The 14,205-nt window shown below is 42.9% G+C and overlaps 1 protein-coding gene across 1 annotated transcript in view; it reads right to left on the reverse strand.

Moving 5' to 3' along the window:
- Nucleotides 1–5,937, reverse strand: part of ralyl (RALY RNA binding protein like) — a 28,724-nt gene extending 22,787 nt beyond the window's left edge. The window contains exon 1 of the mRNA XM_062555820.1: nucleotides 5,843–5,937. The gene's annotated coding sequence lies outside the window, so the exon portion shown is untranslated. The remainder of the gene's footprint in view (nucleotides 1–5,842) is intronic.
- Nucleotides 5,938–14,205: the final 8,268 nt, after the last annotated feature.

The following is a 14,205-nucleotide window of genomic DNA, read 5'->3' on the forward strand; positions in this document are numbered from 1 at the left end:
TGTCTCCATTTCTTATCAGGCGGGGGGGCTGGCATGCACTCACTCATACTTCCATTCAGGCTTTATAGTCATGATAAATGAGTTTTTAACATATACGGCAGCTGCAGCACTACGCCGGGCTGTGTGTTACAATGTAAATCAAGTGATTGGACCCTCCAATAAAACTGACCACAAGTGCTTTCATCTGACAATCCTAAGTCTTTGGCACTTTCACAGGAGCTGGGAGAGGGGTCCCCGTCCCCCACCACTGTAAAGTTAAGGATAATAAAAAAAGTGGTGCTCAGCAGTATTTCACTAATCAAAGCAACGCACCATTAGTGAGACAGAACCAGTCTTCTTGAGGCTTGATTTCCAAAGCTCAGAGGAGAAAGCGGAGAACAAAAGTTCAAAGTGATCCGTACAATATTTATGAGGCTAGTGAACCTCAAAGCCGTTTCCATGGGCCTGACATGACTCAAGGCAGAGCGTGAATGTGAGCATTCTACTCCTCAGGTTCACTGCATCCACACTCATTTTCACTTGCACGTGGGCGGGGGGATGGGGGAGGTAGCGTTTGCACGCCTTGACCAAAAGTCCAATATTTTTCTTTGTGGTCAGACAGCACTCGCAGGGTTATCGCTTTTCTTAAGGCTGTTTTCTTTCTTTCCTCGGGATCACACCAAAGAATTCTATTGGTGTTCATACATTTCTGTGCCGTGTGTTTCTGCGCCGTCCGTCTCAGCAGCTGTCAGAGGCTTTGTACTTGTACTGTCAGTATCCTTGCAGTGTATACACAGAGGCGTAAGCACAGTAAGCACTTTAGAGCAGCATTCCACTCCAGGCTGGGCTTCTTCTTTCAAGATCAGCAGAAAAGAAAAAAAAAACATCAGGAGGCGTCTTTGACAAACTGTTCGTGGCACTGTAACTACAAGGGTTGGATACAGCGTGAGGCCAGAGTTGCTGCAGCGTACTTCACCGTGCCAACGTACAGGTCAAAGTTCAAGAGCACCTTAAATGTCAGACACTCTGTAAATGTTAGGAGGCTTTTACTCTACTCGCAGGTTTACAAGACTTCTTTGGAGTGTCACTGAAATTTGTCCACTGGTTTTGCTTGCGTAAAGGGCAACTTGACATAGCATTTGAAGTAATGCTGCAGGATGTGGTGGGGGGGATGTTTTCGTAGATCCGTCAAATTCTCCTGGGCACTGTATCTGTGATCTGAAGGGATCATGAAAAGAGCTCAGATAACATGCTCAATCCGCACTGTATTGATGCTTTTTTTCCCGATCGATCACATTTCAAAGTAGCAATGCTTTTCAGTGTGGTAATGCCCCCCCCCCCCCCCCCCCCAGTCTCAGTCATAATATCCATCTGCTGTTACCAATATCACATTTTTGTCGGAGTTTACACAGCTATGCTGAATGAGCAACAGTGTATCTTAGGGTTGTTCTCTGGATGCTTGAGGCCTATTCCAGGTGACACAGGTGGCTCAGGCTCTAACATGGAGCACATCTCCCACAGAGCTGTCACCGCTGCCCTGTACTCAATTCCCCGCATCAGCTCCGTCTCCATCTGCGCATCTGGTTTCGACTCCTGACAAGAGTTCATCCATAAACATGACTGGCTGCTGACGCGGGTGTGGGAAAAAGCTGACGCGGTGAGGCTCTCGTGGGATACGCGCCTACAAGCTCCACGGCCCGAGATTTCTGGAGCAGGCTTCAACTGTTCTATTAACAAACCCACATTCAGCATGGCTGGCAACACAGCGTTATTGCATGAGCAAGAGGCCTTTACAGCGTTCCTGTAATAAAGCAATTTTTTCAATTTCAGGAAAAAGCAAAAGATATTGTGTGAAACTGTGGAATGCTTGTTTGTAGCTACTGCGTTAGGCCGTCAATACCAGCATTTTCTCTCTCTCTCGCACACAGGCTCACACACGCGCTCCAGACAGCAACTATAAATATGGCCGGCTGAGGATGGGCGGTTCAATTTATAACGGTTGTGCTGGAGACCGCTCCGAAACAGGAAGAGCTGTGCCAACGCCTATACATCACCGGCCCAGCTCAGCAGAGGCCCCGCGCTGGGCTCCCACATCATATTAATACACCTATTACTCCACAGCCCAGAAAACGTACACCCCACTCGTAAGGAGGAGGACAAAGCTGAAAATAATACAGCCGAAATGACTCGTGGGCGGCGAGAATATGAATAACGTCTGGACAGAGAGGCGCGTCCAGAAGTGAGAATGAGTCGGTGAAACTGGGCCTGGGGACATGAGTAAACAAAGATCCCTCGATAGACCTTTAGATCAGTAGACCGTAGAGGTTTTTCACCCAACCTGGGTTAAGAGCAAATGTAATTATGGCATGATGGTAGTTCCATAAACCATTTGATTGAGCAAGTTAGTGCCAGAGCTTGTGCAGTGAAACAAATACATAGGACAGACACTGTGTGAGAAACATACTACAGTATACTGTATGTTATTGAAAACTGTCACATAGAACACCGTTTAAAGAGTTTGACTGTAGATGCATGCTACAGTATGTGTGGTTAGATGCATGAGGTAAGTGTGGCTAGTCTAAAAAAAGTCAACCAGTATCTTTTACTCTCCTCTTCTGCATTTCACTGATTTTTTAATCTATTTTACTGGTTTAAAATTAAACCGTAGAGCACATCCAAGGCAACTTGGCAAGCGTCTCTACAGAAACACAAAACCTGTGAGAGGCTAATGACCTTGCCCATTAGCATGTCAGTCTTGACAGGACTTCTCTAATTCTCCTGGATTTCCATAAAAAATCCCCACTTGCCACCGTCGAACGTGATGAGAGAACCAGCAGCACAATCTCACACCACAATCCACCACTCTGCAAAACTGTGTGACTCCAGAGACAACAGCGCCGGCTTTGCCTGGGATCCTGCCTGTGTGTGCTGACGAAAGTGGGTGTATCCGTGCGTAGAGAGGAAAAAGCATCAAGCACTTGGGTATGATGAGAACCTCAGTCACCCTTATCCTGGTCCATTCTTGTCTTACGAGCATGACGTGGAACACGTGCTGAGATATTGAGAGAGCTTGTAATTGGCTAAATGAATAAGTCACCTACAGGTGAATAAATCATCTGGAGAACTTCATTACTTCTGTTGCTCACTTCTGCCACCCCTAACAGGATCACACTGCAGCAACAGATGTTTTTAATCTGTACCTAACCTGGTTACCAGTACCGAAGAGTGTGCATATGTGTGTGTGTGTGTGTGTGTGTGTGTGTGTGTGTGTGTGTGTGTGTGTGTGTGTGTGTGTGTGTGTGTGTGTGTGTGTGTGTGTGTGTGTGGGTGTGTGTGTGTGTGTGTGTGGGTGTGTGTGTGTGCTGTGTGAGACAGGCAGAGAGAGAGAGAGAAAGAGTGAGAGTAAGAAAGAGAGAGAAAGACTTAACATATGCTAATAAATTGGTTAAATAAAAAATTAGGAGAGATAGGGCCTTTTGTCATCTACAAAACAACATACAGATGGTGCTTCAAACAAACAAACAAACAAACCTGACAGGGGTTATGAATGGGGAGTTAATTGAGTTGAGCTTGAGATATATTAACATATCCTTATTTGCCTCTGGTAACACCACAAGCCACACAATGAAAAAGAGAAAAAGAAACTCTATCACTAATCCGAAAGGGCCCTATATGCCTCCTGTGTCTGAGTTCCTGTGCCAGAGCTACTGCTAGTCAATACAATATATCTACACAAAAATACAATAAAAACATGTACTGTATGTTAAAATACCTTCCAGTTTGAAAAACACAACACATTTCATATCGCTCCCTAAAATGCTAAACCCTTATATCAACATGTACAACATCAAGTATAGCACACACTCGCTCCTCCTCCCCAGATGCTGATAAAAACAACATAATTATGATGTAGCACAAACAGGCTTCTACAGTGAGTGCAACACTATGAGAGTAGAATCTCCTCAAAACTACAAAACTTCCAACCCATAACATACAACATACTGTACTTCACAAATGCACATACTGTAGCACCAAGCTGACATTTCCCTGCACACACTGTTATACCAAATATAGCCGTAATTAGGTTGCTCACATAAGCTGAGAGGAACAGATAGCACCATATGCAACAGACTTTATAGGTGGCAAAGGACAGACACACTGATGGCGATGCCAGGCGTGGCCCACAGAGCCTGTGAATCAATAAAGGCAGGAGGGAGGCTTTTCCAGGTTGTTTTGAACCACTGGCATTTGTCCATGGTCCTGAAATAGATCCTCCCTTCGTGACCATGCAGCGGCTAATGCCTCTGTCCGAGGTTCTGAGGTCAAATTCCAGCACTACAAAATGCCAGTATGAATACAGAAAAAAAAATCTTATTGCAATTGAACGACTATTACAAGGTTACTTTACGCATACAACCTTAGCAGGCCATAAACCTTCCTAGAAAGTAATGTAACCCACTTGGATACTTTTCCAGCACGTTGAGCAGGCTGGAAGAGCTTAATTGGGTGAAACGTCTTCATCATGGAAGGTAATGGTAAGAATGAGAGACCCCCAGGCCTCATACATTAGTGAGGTCTGAAGAACAGTGACTGACTGCAAGCACCATTTCCACTCATCTGCCTCCTCTTCAGTCTACATTAAAAGTGATTCTCTCCATGGTCTATAGTAATCAAAACACAATGGAGCCCAGTCATGAAAGATGGCACGAACGTAAAGTGCTTTTGGTGTGAAGCCTAATTGGCAATGTTCCTGTAACTAAATGGAGAAATTGGGTGCTTTCTCCTTCTCCTGCTGGCATTCCTGTGATTCTGTAGAGCACATATTTCTTATTTACATTCACTCCTCACACACTTCCGCACACCAATACAAACACTCAAAAGAGACTGTCAGACAGAGAGTGAGAGCCCACTCAAGTTATGCATGATGGGAAATGATCTCCACATGGGAGCTGCAGGTATCTCTCTCTCTCTCTCCCTCCCTCTCTCTCTCTCTCTCTCTCTCTCTGTGCTTATGCTTGTTTGTGTGTGTGTGTGTGTGTGTGTGTGTGTGTGTGTGTGTGTGTGTGTGTGTGTGTGTGTGTGTGTGTCTGTTCTTCAAGAGAGACTGCGTGAAAGGTTGAGGAATCATTCCACAAATACACAAAAGATGTGTCAGGTCAGGATGTCCTGCACAACATAGGGTCAGGTCATGGTGTCCTAAAAACAAAACTGAAGTGTTGTCCTTTTCACTGATAAATCTTCTGACTCTCGCCATAGGGTTCTACTGTATCTAAGGCAACAAATGTCACTTGCACATGCTGGTGTAGGGTTTGGCAGCTGTTGCCCATACATTCATATGATTCTGTGACATACATGTGGTTAACCTATTTTACTAATTTAGTTTCAATTTATCCATTCAAAAGAAGCTGACGAACTTGCAGGGAGGCTCAAATACTGGCTAATTAATCTGCCTAACCGCGATAACTCAAACTCATAGGGCTGAGTGGATTTGCACGTGGAAGGTTTAACAAGGCTTGTCAAAAAAGGAAACAACTCGACTGTAAAATAAGAAAGACTACTAAAGAGGACAAAAGTCAGCAGTGCTCCTTCAACTGGACAACGCCGCAGAGAGGGGATCACCAAAAGCAGGCAGAAAACAAAAACGACAACATAATGTAAGGTTTGTCAAAAAATGGAATAGCCTATGATAGCGCGCACATATGTGAATGTCTCCAAAACCCGCCTTTACGGCAGCCTACATGTCATATTTGAAGAAAAATATCAGCATTCATAAAGCAGAGCTTATATCCATTTGGAATCTGAGTAGAAACAAAACAGGAAAAGAGGAACGCAAGAGAAATGCAACGGTACAGGCAGTACTCACCGTGTGGATGAGGGATGTCGGTTTTAAAGAGCTAAGGGGACGAAATGTTGTGAACTACACCGGTGCTGAATTGAATAGAAAGCGCCGACTTTCCCTCCCGCAAATGCTGCTCCTGACCGTATCATGTGACCGAAGATTTGTCCGATCTTTTAAAGTTCTCCAGGCTGAAGCATGCGTGTGCAGCTGGGATGCTCCACTGGATGTCGCTTACAGAGCTACCGGGCTGACCGAAATTTCCCACCTTAAAGAACAAGCCATCATTTTCCATTCACTGCAAATATCAGGTTTTAAGAACCCTCGCACGCACGCACGCACGCGGTTGGCTAATTACTCTTGAGCAAACCTATAACTTCGAATAGACAGCAAATGTGCTTCTTATATAGGCTTTGTTTAGCATGTATTGTTGCGTGGATTATAGCACTCTCATCACCCACAAGAACAAACATGTCAATTCAGCAAAACGTGCAAAGAAACAATGTGTGGACAGGAAAGTGGGATAACATGTTTGATAACCCATGAGAACCCAGCACCTCAAGTCATGTTATAAACAGCTGATGTTCGAAAGATTTTAGAGTGTCATCCATTAAAAGGAATTGTTATGACAGAATGGCATGATTGTTTGCTATGACAGCTTAATGGCAGTATTGTATGGTAGAGACTCCTTTCACCTTTGACTTTCATGACCAGGAATTATGGTGACAAATCAATGTCACATCTCTGCCCATTGATAGTTATGGCTCCTTTTGACAGTATATGACATCATGCTTTCCTTAGTCTTATAAAGCCAAGCTCACACCCCCACCCAGATAGTGCAGGGTAGCTTACCTGGCAAACCAGCTCTTTCCCTCCTTCCACCTGTCTGTGTCTGTCATCCACTTTCCTTTCCTCTGCTTGCTCTTTTAGTTTCCACGGAAACTAGCATAGAAGGCAATTTTGTCTTTCAAAAGAATCAAGAATGTGTAATTTGTGTAAATTAGCCTAAAAGAACAGTCGGTGGTATGAATTTACCTGCTTGAGCTCTTACACACATTTACTCTGTGTAGGAGTGGGAGTGTGTGCATTCTATGGGACTGCAAGTTTAGTCTGACATTTCCCCGAATGTGACGTTTTGCTCATTAGAGACGAAACATTTGACATTCTAAAGCTGATTTTCCGCATGCTCTCCCTCCTGTGTTTGAGTCCCTCTCTTGTAAATATGTTTTATGCCACAGCTAGTGGGCAAGATAGTTGCACTTACGAGGGAACCAGCAGTTGGTCTTAGACTATACTCACTTATAGGATGAAGCATGCTGAATGGGATTCTTTTCAGCCTTGGGAAAGGACCAGGTTGTTCATAATTGAATGCCTGTTCCGCATGACATGTAATTCTCACAAGTGGGTGGGATTCAAGAATCAGGTGAAACGCAATGTGTTCAATTATTGAGGATTCATCAAGCAGACATTGTGCTGCACTTTGACTGAAAGAGTCTCTGAAGCCCTCCTAGTAACCTGAGAATAAATGTGTCTACTCTCAATATCAGATCAATATTTAGTCTTGCTGTGTTATTGGCTTATCTAGGTAGGCGGATGCTCATTGAGGATTGTGCATAAACAGATTTAAATGTGAAGTGACTGCAGAACACGTAATTTAACTTTGGAACGTTTTTCAAAGTTTCATTTCACTTTCAACTTTGGAAAGTTTTTATTTGAAAAGGTTGTTTTTATTATCACAGCTGTAATTGATTTCTGTTTATTAACCAAGATGAGACTGGAGATGTATTCCAATTGATGAAACAGAGTCTGAGGATAAACACAATACAAACGACAAGATCTCTCTCATATTAGAGTTCAGTCTATTTCACACTCACAATAGACAATTTGCAGTCTCTCCCATGGCCTTCTCCCATGAGAATATTTTCATTTTGGCAATCTCAGAATGTGGCACCTTGCACAATGTGTTTCGGGTTCAAGACCAAAATGGGGATACTTTCATCTGGAATCTCTCCTCAGAGAGTCCTGTGAGAAGATTGCCTTTTTGTGTTAATGGCTTACTTTGTTCTCACCTCAATTATTTCCTCTTTCACTACTTGATCCCAGAGTGACCAAACGAATCAAATCAAAACATATGCCACTTGGCCTCAAGCGGTTAAAGGTAATCACCACACACCACACGGATAACAATTTCAAGGTTATACACAATAAACACTAAACCGTTTCATGGAAGAAGCTTTTACTGATATCTTAAGCCCCACATCTCCATGTGTCTTTGAGTATCTTTCAGACTGTCGGACAATGCTTACTCCAGCATTGTGTAGATTAGCAAGCATATTGTCAAAGATGATTACAGTTTATATACTGTATTTAAAGTATCACACAAGTACATTTGAAGATGTGAAGGCCATTGAAGATATCAGTTATTTAAACCATGTCAGTATTTCATCCCATCAACCATGCACAGCACAGTAGTATTCAAACAATTTCCCTCCACTTGCTTTTCTGTTAGATCTGTCACACTGTCGTCTAAGAACTCGGGCTGTCAGGGGGGTGATGCCGTGATTGGTGGAAATCCCGTCATGCCAACTGCCCTGAATAATTGAGAGCGCTTAGTTTGGCTGACCCTCCCCCAACCCCGAGCGCAGAGAGCATTGAGTCATGCCCAGCGCTTGTCCTTCACTCCGGATGGTGTTGCACTCCCAAAGCGAAAGTGCTCTCTAAATAAACACCCCCACCGTGATGAGGCCTGCCAAGCTAAGTCTGAGTCTGTCTACAGATTTGTCTTTCATCCGACACCTCTTGGGGCTATAAAACAAGCCAGAAATAATGAATCCCTTGCTGGTGAGCACCAGGCCCCAAAGTAAGCAATATTTTATCAAATGATTTTTGGAATGAATGTGTTTAATAGTCTTTAGTCCATATGAATGGTTTTATGTTTGTGAAATAGGAAGAATCTGTCCCTGTCTTGTTTACTCTAAATAATACAGTTTGATGACACGTCAGACTTCTCAGATTCCATCTTTCATTCCTTTTGATGCATCACTTTAAATTTAATTTGCACACCAATAGCTCGATAGAAAATTCAGGCAGAACATAGCTTTTTTTCTTCAGTGACAAGCCTAATCTTAGGATTTTAATTCTACCGAAAAGAGTGACTCTCTATGATTATACCTCACAGCTGGAGCTCCTTGGTCAAATACTTTGGATGATTACAGTTTTTCAAAGCACCCCCCTCCCCCCACAGACACAACAAAGATGATGTTCAACACTTGTGTGATGTGGTTACTAAGGTAAGAAGATCCACAACACTGAATGAAAATAACACTTCCCAGTGATGTAACAACACCATTTCATATTCGTGTGGGACGCCATTGGCATGAGGCGGATAAAAGATGTTTAAGATGGTATTGCAAGCTTTTTCGAGAGGCCGTTACTCCATATAAACTCACCTGTCCAAATGGAAGCAAATCAATGGGAGCTCACGGCCGTGTTTATGTGGGGGGAAAAAAGAGAGTATCTCTTGAGTGGCACAGAGCATCTCTTCCAAGGCCTTACTCCAGCATTCAAGTCCCACTGGGCCCACTTAGGTTGGGAGGGTTCAGCACACACGCGCTAGCGAGGATCAGCAGAACCAACGCAGGTCTCTGTGTTTATGCCGTCTAAGTACACATCACAACACGCCCCCCCTGGTCAGTGCATACCGCTGCCTGATGAGGGTGAGGGCGTTGTGGCTTACGCTGCCCACCGAGGCTCCTTAGTGTGGAAAATGAATGTGGAAAAAGGGGCGAGGAAAACACACACTTCAGCCGGCAGATGACGGAGGAATGCTGTGTAACACTACTCAAGCTGAAGACACACACAGAGACTGACACTCACACTGTCGCTCTCTCTCTCTCTCACACACACACACACACACACACACACACTCAGAGAGAGAGAGAGAGAGAAGGCTGTTGTGTTGTGTTATGTTGCAAACGGGAGAATAATTGTTTCTGAAAGATGTGGAAGGGTGCGACCTTGCACAGCTCTGCCGTGTTGCTGCACCCTCGCAGCTTTCTCGCCTTCTCGACTTCGCTGCCACCGCCACAAACCAAGGCCTGACCTCTGGGCACTCTTGAGCCAGACACTTAAATCCTCCGCAAATGTCATTGTCTTGCCTTGACTGACGAGATGACAGTGCGGCGCCTCCGCTGAGCCCCCTGCGCTCCTCCCGCTGTTATCTCAGGCCCTCAAAATAGCACAGGAAAGTTCACACGGAGCCCCGGCTCCCTTCAGCGCTGAACACCAGTCGTACAGTACAGGAGCGTAACAAGGAAAAAGAAACAGAACAGAGTGAGTGTGTGAGACGTGGATGACAAAGACAAAGAGGAGAGAGTGAGGAGTTTGAGACACCCCTCTAATGAGCATTCCAAGTCCTGCCCTTCCCAGTCGTTTCAGTAGCACAGTATGCCTCTGCACTGTAAGGCTACAGTCTATTGACTGTAGTTTGCTCGATAACTCAAACACTATTGCCCTCAAAAGTTGGAGAGAACATGCTCCTGCATTTCTCATTGGGAGCGTAAGGATGTTTGACAAGTAGCAGCCAATACAGTATGGATTTCTAAACTGAGCAAATTGCCATATGTGGGAGTGGAGATGTTTGCACAGCGTGAGGGCCCCTGTTCCTTTCTGAATCACTGTACCTCTGGTCAAATAAAACAGAACCATGAAAACATTTCCTTCAGGCTGATCACCTGCTGACCAAAACCTTCCTCTGGAAAACACAGAAAAAAGCACATATCTATTTTAAAAAAATAAAATAAATAAAAATTAAAAATTAAACAAGCTAGTCACATTTCAAATAAAACAGAACAGATGCAAACTTGCTATTTCCTTGCAACAGACTATACTCTTCAGCGAACTGATGAATATATACATTGCTAATTTCAGTTTGCTTATGCAGACGATATGTTTACCCTCATTACCATTCCTAGCCCTTTTTGATCAAGCTAATGATATTCTAGTGGTCTCGTGGGGTGCCCGGGCCATGGGGGGTGAAGTCAGCACAAAATGTTCTTAATGCTGACTAAAGCTGAATGCCAAGTCTCCCCACAGTCCGCCAGGGACAGTCGCAGGGTGGTCTATATCAACAGCAGTGAAATGGGCATAGAAAGACACCATTCTCCTTGCTTGGTGCCACGCTGATAAAGTATTCAACACTAATTCACTAAGTGAATGATGCTGATGAAACGTTTCATGTTTTCAGCAATGGCTGCCGTTTTCCTGCAACTGTTTCTAAGTGTGGGCAACATCTCAGATTGTTCCCACTAAGCCATCTGCTATGTGAACAATACAACTCTGACAAGCTTGTGAAAAAACTAGGCCTCCGTTCCTGTATTGTGTCCCTGTACTGCATATTTGCATTGGCCTATACATACTGCCTAATGCCTACACAAATGATCCACTATTTTTAGCCCATTATGACAACCTTGGAGATCACTTCAATAGGGGGATATTATGAGCTCTGTCATCGGTGACAAACTTATCAGACAATTAAACAGTCGTGCATATTTTTAGATGTCACTTGTACTGTAAAGCCTAAAGTCTTATGTTTTATTATCAGCTGTAGAGAGGGAGAGAGAGAGCGAGAGACCTTTTCGGATGCACTTAATGGAAAGAAAAAGTCAGTAAAATGGTTAATTACCACACAGTCTCAGAGTCAGAACACTGTGGACTTCTCTCTATGGCACAGCACTGCAGTGCATGAAGAGACCTCACTACTGACATTCAAAGGACCATGAGCAATTGCACACTCTAAGTAGGCCCTATAATTTCCTTTCTCTTTCCTCTATTTACAGTTAAACTTGCACCATTATGAATTATTATTCAATTTCTAAATATAATGAGTGTCGGTGGGGACGTCCTCCGGCTGAGTGGGGTGTTATTTTGACCCCTCGGCACAGCGCAGGCGGCAGGTGAAGTCGATCTCGGGGTCCCAGTCGGAGTCAGGCTTAGTCTCGATGATGCCCTTCTTGACCTTGCCATTGGGGTTTTTGCTATCCTCAGCTTCAAAATTTCTTGCAAAATGTTCCATTTAACTCATTCATATCTGTATAAATAAATACATTTGCTGTTGTGTCCATCTTTCAAATAATTGCCTTATTCGATATACTGTATGTTTGTTGTTTAATTCATGGCAAGTTCAGACTGATTTCCCAAAATGATTGATTGTGTGACCTGAGAAGATCAAATATGGATTATATTTAGTGCTGAACTTCGCATTTAAATAGATGTCAAGGTTGTAATTTAGAATATTTGATCATTCTATTTGATTGATTTAGTTGTGTATACTCTTAATGTGAAGTTACAGAGATGTTTTCATCATTATACAGGATTTTGTTTGCAAAGCATTTTCCAATTTTTAAGAATACATTTGTACATGCTACGCATTGTGGCCTTATCACAATGCATTTTAGTTATTAATAATGATGAGATTTTTAAGCACAGGCATATTTCGATGTGCCACTATTAACTCTGACTTTATTCTTAATTCAGCAAGGTTCTGGCTCTATAAAGGACACCTATGAAAAGTATATTATGAGTCTACTATTTGTGGTATGCTCTGAAAATAAAGAGAACATTAGAGTAATTCATTGAGGAGAATAATCAAATATCATTACTTTATCAGTAGCCTATACTGGATACCTTTAGTGAAATCAGTTGCTTTGCCTCATTCATGGTTTATATTCCAAGGTGCTCTCACCAACCGAATCAGCTCAGGTTATTGCTATGAAGTTCACTCATGAAACCGAATCCTGCTGGGATGTCTGGCTGGAGGGTTTACAATGGAGCCATTTATTGGTTAAGGGTGAGAGACGACTGTTTACAGTAGTTCAGTTAGCTCTACAAACCCTCTGAAGCAAAGGCTGAGGCACATTTAAAATTTAAAAGGCAACGTATCCTTGACCCTTGATATTATCTTTTCGCCTTTCAGTGTAGTGCTTAAAAATCCAAGAGCTAAAGCACCCCAGTAGGGAGTAGGCAGAAGCCTACTCCATTTCTGAATATTAGGCAATACGCGCATGTCAGCGCAGCTCTGTTCTTCTTGGACACACATTGAAAACGTGGTTTACAAGGCAGCAGCACCTGCAATTATTGCATACTTCTCTTAAACCACTATACGCACGCATGTCTGCACTGCTCAAACAACCTTCACGTGTGCTACACGCTTAAAAAATGCAACCAGTATGTTGCCAGCGGCTGTAGGTAATTGGTACTCATGAAACCTAGGGTTACATGCTCACGTTAGGAGGTAGACCTATTTGGCCTTGTTAAAAATGTATATGCGACCACAATGTGCATTTTGTTAATTATCGGTGCAACTCAGTTGGCTATAGGCGCCTGACGCCGTGCATGGTTTCAGGTATTCACGGTATGTTGCAGCGCAGAGCACACTTTGACAACTACGAGCAAAATAAGTAGTAGCCTGTAGGCTTGGCTGACCATTGACCAATGTTTTTATGTATAAAGCTGGCTGCATCTATTGGAGCATACTGTAACTGCTGTTGGTCTGCGTCTTATATCTCACAGGCCAAATTAGTGAAGGAGGACCTATGAACTGTCTTCGCCTACGCTATCCGATCAAGGTGGAATTCTGTGGGCCCTCACCTTATTGTGGGTGAACGCTGCTATTTGAAGCAACTAGTATGATATAGCCATCCATACTTTAATGTTTATGAGAAGATGTCATCATGTCAGTATGAGGATATCGTAAGATGCTTCACTTGCGTTCTGCCTACCCGAATTCGTACTTTATCAGTGGTTTTACTGTACGTGACGTGTGCACACTGTTGAGTTGAGATTTATGTTTCAGTTGATTAGCAAACTTAAATTATTAAGATGGAAAACTGAAATATAACATCTTCTCAGTGTTTATTAGAATGGATAAAAGGAAAATGTAAACAACACTATAGTTGTACAATACATAGCAAATCCATATAAAAGCAATGCATCCCTTGGGAAGGTCATGGCGAATTAAATATCCCTCATGGTATAAAGGGATTTTGTATAAAGGGTGTAAGAACAAAAACCTACAAAAACATCTAACAAATACAACAATTTACAACACATGAAGTATATTGACAAATACAGCTGGAATTACGTTCAAGTACACTAGTCTAATGAAAATACTTTAATACATATCTTTTTACCACTGAAATATTTTATCCACATTGTCATACATTGTTTCTCTGATTGCAGTCCTACAAAAGGAAGCCTACAGTATCATTCACAGCAAATAGTAATGTTGTATTGGAATACAATGCCATACACATTCCTTTTGAATTCTGACTATGTTAATATGTTTAATTCATTATTATAGTGTATGTGTGTTTGTCTCTCTGTCTCTCTCT

The sequence above is a fragment of the Sardina pilchardus genome, chromosome 2 (genome assembly GCF_963854185.1).
Source record: "Sardina pilchardus chromosome 2, fSarPil1.1, whole genome shotgun sequence".
Lineage (NCBI taxonomy): Eukaryota > Metazoa > Chordata > Actinopteri > Clupeiformes > Clupeidae > Sardina > Sardina pilchardus.